The sequence below is a fragment of the Schistocerca serialis genome, chromosome 10 (genome assembly GCF_023864345.2).
Source record: "Schistocerca serialis cubense isolate TAMUIC-IGC-003099 chromosome 10, iqSchSeri2.2, whole genome shotgun sequence".
In the NCBI taxonomy this organism is placed as follows: Eukaryota; Metazoa; Arthropoda; class Insecta; order Orthoptera; family Acrididae; genus Schistocerca; species Schistocerca serialis.
The window spans coordinates 85,313,486-85,321,100 of NC_064647.1; positions in this window are offsets into that span (position 1 = coordinate 85,313,486).

The following is a 7,615-nucleotide window of genomic DNA, read 5'->3' on the forward strand; positions in this document are numbered from 1 at the left end:
GAGTACGGCGAACGTATCCGTTAGCACAGTGCAGAGAAATGTGGCGTTAATGCGCTACGGCAGCAGACGACCGAGTCCTCGAATTTTTCCTCCTCTCCGCATTGTTATTGGCGGGCTATACTTGCGGTGCCGCTCAATGACTGATCGCAGTTTCGTAACCACGATTCCTACTGTAGAGTTAAACTTTTCTATCTTGCGTGGGCTGGCGTGTGACTGGAGAATTGATGTCTCTCTCACGTTTTCACTGTCAAAGGTGTTCCCAGCGTTAGTCGGACGTTGTTCCGATGCATTTCTTCATTTATAAAACAGCCATATAAGGTTTCTTTGTTCGACTATCTCTGAGTCAGGCCTGGACTGTCTCATATTTGGTCTAAGAATCTGCTGGCGTTCGTGATTTATGAGCGATCTCCTTACTGTCCAGAATTTTTTTTTTAAGCAAGCTTACTTCTTCCGCAGGTCCTTAGTTTCCAGTGCCTTGCTGTGCGAAATCTTGGCGCTTTGTGTCTATGCTCCATTCTAGTGGCTTCAGGGTCCATCAGTTATCACCGCGTGTCTCGCTTTTTAAGGTACACAAAAATGGCTGCTACCAGCCAGAAGTTTGACATCTACATGCATATCTACACAGATGCTCTGCAAGCCACTGTAAGGTGCTTGGCGGAGGGTACCTCGAACCACTTCTAGCCATTTTGCCTCCTGTTCCAATCGCAAACAGAGCGAGGGAAAAACGACTGTCTGAATGTCTCCGTATGAGTCCTATCTTATCTTCGTGGTCCTTATGCGTGATGAATGTTTGCGGGAGCAGAATCGTTCGGCAGTCAACTTCAAATGCCGGTTCTCTAAACTTTCCCAATAGCGTTTTCCGAAAAGAACGCCGCCTTCCCTCCAGGGATTGTCATTTGAGCATCACCGTAACACTTCAGTTTTGTTCGAACCTACTGGAAAGAAATCTAGTAGCCCTTCTCTGAGTTACTTCGATGTCTTCCTTCAGTCCGACTGGTACTGATCCCAGACAATCGAGCAGTACTCAAGAATAGGTCGCACCAGCGTCCTGTATGTGGTCTCCTTTACAGGTCAACTACACTTTCCTAAAATTCCCCCAATAAACCGAAGTCGATCTTTTGCCTTCCCCACAACAGTTTTCACACGCTCGTTCCACCTCATATCACTTTGCAACGCTACGCCCAGAACGACTTGTCTGTGTCAAGCTGGACCCAGTAACACTGTATACGAAGATTACAGATTTGTTCTTCCTACTGATCCGCATTAACTTACATTTGTCCACATTTAGGGCTGGCTGCCATTCATCACACCAACTGTAAATTTTGTCTAAGTCATCTTCTATCTTCCTACAGTCGCTCAACTTCGGGAACTTACCGTACACCACGGCATCATCAGCAAACAACCGCAGACTGCTGCCCACCCTCTCTGCCAAATCTTATATGTGTAGAGAGAACAACAGCGGTGCTATGACACTTCCCTGGGGCACTGCTGACGATAGCCTTGTCTCTGACGAACACTCGCCGTCGAGAACAACATACTGGGTTCTTTTATTTACGAAGTCTTCGAGCCACTCACATATCTGTCAACTTGTTCCATGTGCTCGTACCTTCGTTAACAGTCTGCAATGGGGTACCGTATCAAATGCTTACCGGAAATCTAGAAATACGGAATCTGCCTGTTGCTCTTCATCCATAGTTCTCAGTGAGAAAAGGGCAAGCTGAGTCTCGCTCGAGCGATGCTTTCTAAAACCATGCTGATTCGTGGACCGAAGCTAAGTAGCCTCAAGAAAATTTATTATATTCGGACTGAGAATGTGTTCAAGGATTCTACAGCAGACCAGAGTTAGGGATATTGGTCTGTAATTTTGCGGGTCCGATGTTTTACCTTTAATGGAGTCAACTGCGATTTTTTCCTGTCGCTTGGGCCATTGTGCTCGGCGAGAGATTGCCGATAAATGCAAGCTAGGTAAGAGACCAGTGTCATAGAGTACTCTTTGTAAAATCCAACTGGGATTCCATCCAGACCTGGTGATTTATTTGTTTTCAAATCTTTAGGTTGTTTCTCTACGCCAGGTGTTGTGTACATAGTTCCGTGTAGTCAGTGTGTACACAACTTTCCCACTAGAGTGCGCCCCGCTAAGCACAACAGCGCAGGCGCAGCGCTCGTCCGTCCCTGCACTACGAGATGGCGCTGCCTAAGAGATGGACCAAATTCTGCTTCCGCCGATCCGCGTATTAATATGTAACGCTGCCAATGAGATTGCTGCTAACGTAGAACCTTTTCTCCTCGCGGATCACACTCTCGCAGTGATACATGAACGTGCGAGGTATTATAACGAATGTACAGACCACCGATGAGTCAGTCTGCATTAGTCTGCATCAGTCTGCAGTCAAGTTTCAGTCTGCGCCTAATAGCCATGAAGAGAAATGTATAGACACTTTGTCAAGTATCAGAGATATGTGAGAATAAGATTAACGTACCAAGACCAAAGGAACTTCCGATTGCCAATTGTAAAGAGCATCCAGAATCAAGTTAAGTAAGGTTTATGATTATTATTATTTTAATAAATGTGTGTGAAAATTAATCAAGTTCTGTTTAAAGTTGGTCACCGTCAATCTGCTACTCTAAGCATGCAAGTGGCATTTCTATCATCTGACCTAACGGCAGAAGATAAACACGCCACGATAAGACCACGAGACATATTGCTGACACTCGCCTACTTCATTAGAGCGACAAGTCAAATAATCTGATGGTGTGTGTACCGATGGTCTTACAGTACGCACACCACACCAGGTATGCATATTTCTATGAGGCCTGTCCGACGGTCAAATGACGGTACATTGTACGGATCTTTTGCATGAACGATTTCTTGTATGTGAAATTTAAAACTTCGGCTTTCGTTTTGCTATCTTCAACTGCCCCACCAGATTGGTCAACAATGGACCCAGTTAGAAATTTTACTTATGACCAGAATTTTCACGGGTTTCCTGCCAGATCTTTTGCTAAGGTGTGACTGTAGTAGCTGTTGTATGCTTCAGGCCTAGATCTTTTCACAGACGCACAAATCTCTACTAACCTTCGCTTGTCGTCGTTTGTGCGCCCTTTTCTGAACCTAGAGTGCAACAGCCTCTGCTTCCTCAGCACCTTACGAACTTCGTTATTAAACCACGGTGGGTCTTTCCCATCCTTATCCACTTACATGCCTCCGGGTTGCATTCGCCTCGCTCTTCTGCCTCCACTCTGCCCTGTCTTGGAGCCTGCAGGGGCACCACGCTCGTCTGCACGTCTCGCGTTCTCCGGCGCGCTCTTCGCGAGGTGTCCGTTCTTGAGCGAGGCTGCGGCATTCGCCAGCTCATCCCCTGCGTGGCTGCCGAAGGTCCCAGTCCGCGTCTCCTGCAGCCCGTCTTTTCCCCAGTCCTTGGCTGCAGGCGCTGGAAGCTGGCGATGCTGGCCACCGGCGGAGGTATCTGAATATATCGAGATGCGGTTTGCGCCTAATTATAGCGGCCGATATGGCCAATTTACCTACGTTCCCAAGTAACTTTTATTGTTTACACTGGCTGATTTGCGGCACCAACTTTGTTTTTTCTCTCAGATGGAGGTACATACTATTTTCTGTGGAATTTGAAAGAAGCTTGTAACACAACTTCAACGACATAACATGCATATGACTTGGTCAAATAGCAAACCACTGTCCCTCGGTCATGAGAAGAGATTTCACAAACGCCCACCTCACGTGACCGCTCAATGTCATTCAATACGATCACGACGACACTCCTCGATCGACGTTAGCACTCGTGGTGTCACTCGCCTTCATACATGACAGTGGACGTTTGAAAATTCGTGACGCTAGCTCAATGGCCGTTAATTGATTTAAATGTTATTCCCGGCTGACTCTTAATTCAATTACTGCCACGGGGGTGAGGAGAAAGAACACATCCTGGTGATACCAGCATTATGCGTATTTAGATGTTCGATTAATGGTTTGCAATGTTCCAGCGATTCTATTCGAACTCTAAGCTGATGTACCGACAAGGACCATTTCCGCAGATAAACATGCAAGTACGTAATGGATGATCAGTTTCTCAATATAGTTCGTCGCACTCACGCATTATACATCCGCTGTAAGAACAATTTCATGCATTTACATTTTTGGTGTCCCACAATATTGGTTGGCTAAATATTATGACGATACGTTGTATACAACTTCCACAGATATTGTTTATCATGTAGTCAAGACTACGTAATGAAGCCAAAATCGTGGATAAAATTGAAATGTAGTTTGTTTATTAACACTTTTCTTTTCACTAACTAAATATGAATTATGAATCCGGATTGGAGGTTGATGACCCTATCCTTCTTTTCAGTACTAGAATGGTCGATATCGTGTTCTGAATAAAGCGTGTCATACAATGTCCAAATATCGACACGACTCAGGCTGTCTATTCGGCACTTAAATGTCTATTCTTCGCTCTCGAAATGTTCGATGTGATTGTCTTTCACACGCAGGGTTCAAATTAACGGCGTATGCACTGTTTTTACTATTTTAGGTTCCCGTTAATTAATATGTGGTAGTTAATAAGCGAACTATTTTTATGCTGGCGCGTTGTTTGTACCAGTTACCCCCGTAAACGTCCAAGGATAAGATTCTCTTAATGTTCCGCGCACACGCGTTTCACAATTTTATAAAATGCAGAGTTGCGTAAACTATAGCTTTCCGTTGCGTACAACTTTCGTGGGTTCCACAATCATAATAGTTTCCCAAGAGTATTTTTCCCAGCTAACACAAAGTTCGAATTATGTTGTCGGAATCATTTTCATTTCACCCGACAATAAACGTCTCTGATCACTTCGTCACTGTACTTTAAACGTGCTTGAAGAGTCTTTACATAATCTCCTTAACGAATTTCGCAGTCGCGTACCACTTTTTCATCGACTGGCCCGATCGCGATACCTGAAGGTAGAGAGCTCAATAATGTCTTACATGTTCTTTTATATGTATCAAAAAACAAACGCGCCCCTATATCTTTCTGTAGCGCTTGGTCTTTGCTACTTTGCTTTTTATTACTTTTCATTATATTGATTCTTAGCAATACTGTGCAGTTATTAAAATTTCGTATTACTTTCCCCTTTTTAATTCTTCCAAAATAAAGTCTATTTATCCGCGATTTTAATTAATATGATGCTAATTGCCATGCCTGCCCGCAAAGTACCGTTATACTCATTATACCAAATGCAGGCAACATGTAACTGAGGCACACTCATATGGGTTGAAAATAAATAAACCGCCAGGTCCTGATGGGATTCCAAATCGGTTTTACAGAGAGTACTCTACTGCATTGACTCCTTACTTAGCTTGCATTTATCGCGTATCTCTTGCCCAACGTAAAGTCCCGAGCGACTGGAAAAAAGCGCAGGTGACGCCTGTACATAAGAAGGGTAGAAGGACGGATCGTCAAAATTACAGACCAATGTCCTTAACATCGGTTTGTTGCAGGATTCTCAAACATATTCTCAGTTCGAATATAATGAATTTCCTTGAGACAGAGAAGTTGCTGTCCATGCATCAGCACGGCTTTAGAAAGCATCGCTCCTGCGAAACGCAACTCGCCCTTTATTCACATGATATCTTGCGAACCATGGATGAAGGGTATCAGACGGATGCCTTATTCCTTGACTTCCGGAAAGCGTTTGACTCGGTGCCCCACTGCAGACTCCTAACTAAGGTACGAGCAAATGGGATTGGTTCCCAAGTATGTGAGTGGCTCGAAGACTTCTTAAGTAATAGAACCCAGAACGTTGTCCTCGATGGTGAATGTTCATCGGAGGTGAGGGTATCATCTGGAGTGTCCCAGGGAAGTGTGGTAGGTCCGCTGTTGTTTTCTATCTACATAAATGATGTTTTGGGTAGGGTGGACAGCAATGTGCGGCTGTTTGCTGATGATGATGTGGTGTACGGGAAGGTGTCGTCGTTGAGTGACTGTAGGAGGATACAAGATGACTTGGACAGGATTTGTGATTGGTGTAAAGAATGGCAGCTAACTCTAAATATAGATAAATGTAAATTAATGCAGATGAATAGAAAAAGAATCCCGTTATGTTTGAATACTCCATTAGTAGTGTAGCGCTTGACACAGTCACGTCGATTAATTATTTGAGCGTAACATTGCAGAGCGATATGAAGTGGGACAAGCATGTAATGGCAGTTGTGGGGAAGGCGGATAGTCGTCTTCGGTTCATTGGTAGAATTTTGGGAAGATGTGGTTCATCTGTGAAGGAGACAGCTTATAAAACACTAATACGACCTATTCTTGAGTACTGCTCGAGCGTTTGGGATCCCTATCAGGTTGGATTGAGGGAGGACATAGAAGCAATTCAGAGGCGGGCTGCTAGATTTGTTACTGGTAGGTTCGATCATCACGCGAGTGTTACGGAAATGCTTCTAGAAGGAGGCGTTCTTTTCGTGAATCGTTACTGAGGAAATTTAGAGAACCAGTATTTGAGGCTGACTACAGTACAGTTTTACTGCCGCCAACTTATATTTCGCGGAAAGACCCCAAAGATAAGATAAGAGAGATTAGGGCTCGTACAGAGGCATATAGGCAGTCATTTTTCCCTCGTTCTGTTTGGTAGTGGAACAGGGAGAGAAGGTGCTAGTTGTGGTACGAGGTACCCTCCGCCACGCACGGTATGGTGGATTGCGGAATATGTATGTAGATGTAGATGTACATATGTTTACTACCTGTATTAAGACTGTCGGACCACGTGCTCAAAATGTTGACCTCAAGCAGTGCTACACGCTATAAAGTGATTCTGGAGGAACGGTACTACAAATTGAATTTTCTTTAGAACTAACGGCAGCAAACATCTCAATTGTGAGGCATTTAATGCCTTCGACAATAGTTTTTTTTTTTTTTTTTTTTTGTTTCAGTTTGCGTCACAGATAAAAGTGGTGAAGTGTCGGGTTTGGTCTGTGTGCAGACCAGTTTTGCATTTTCTGATCTACCATTCTAGCGCTCTTCAAATATTCTCTTAAGAGGCTCTGTCACTACACGTGCAGATTGGAAGGAACATCCGTCATGTTGGTACCACACTGGCTGCCTAGTGTCCACTGGGATGTCTTCCAGTAAATGCGCAACAGCGTATCTTTGGAACTCGAGGCTCTTCAGTATATTTAAATTCCCACTAATAAAACAGGGACCTATGATGCGGGTCTTTGATAGGCCGATCGTTGTTTTTACCCACTCGTTTGAGCCAGCGTGGATTTTCAACTGACTACTGGTGCATATTACGAAGATTGACTTGCCCATAGTTTGTAATCGAGGCTTGTACCTTAAACAAAATGTTGCATGGTTATCACGCAGTACTTTGCACGTTTCGTAGATCACGTACGGGGAAATGTAATCGATTTTGGAAGTCATTGCCATGAGGCTGCAGAAACAGCGAAATGTGAGGACGACGAAATCCGATGGAATCTCGTATCCGTATAACACTTGTTTGGTTTATCTATCTCGTATTTCTGAGATGTTTGCAAAGACAGATCGCGAGTGCTCGGCACGATCTGGATGCTCATCAGCACACAACCGCACCACTGCTCTAATAGTTTGGTGATATT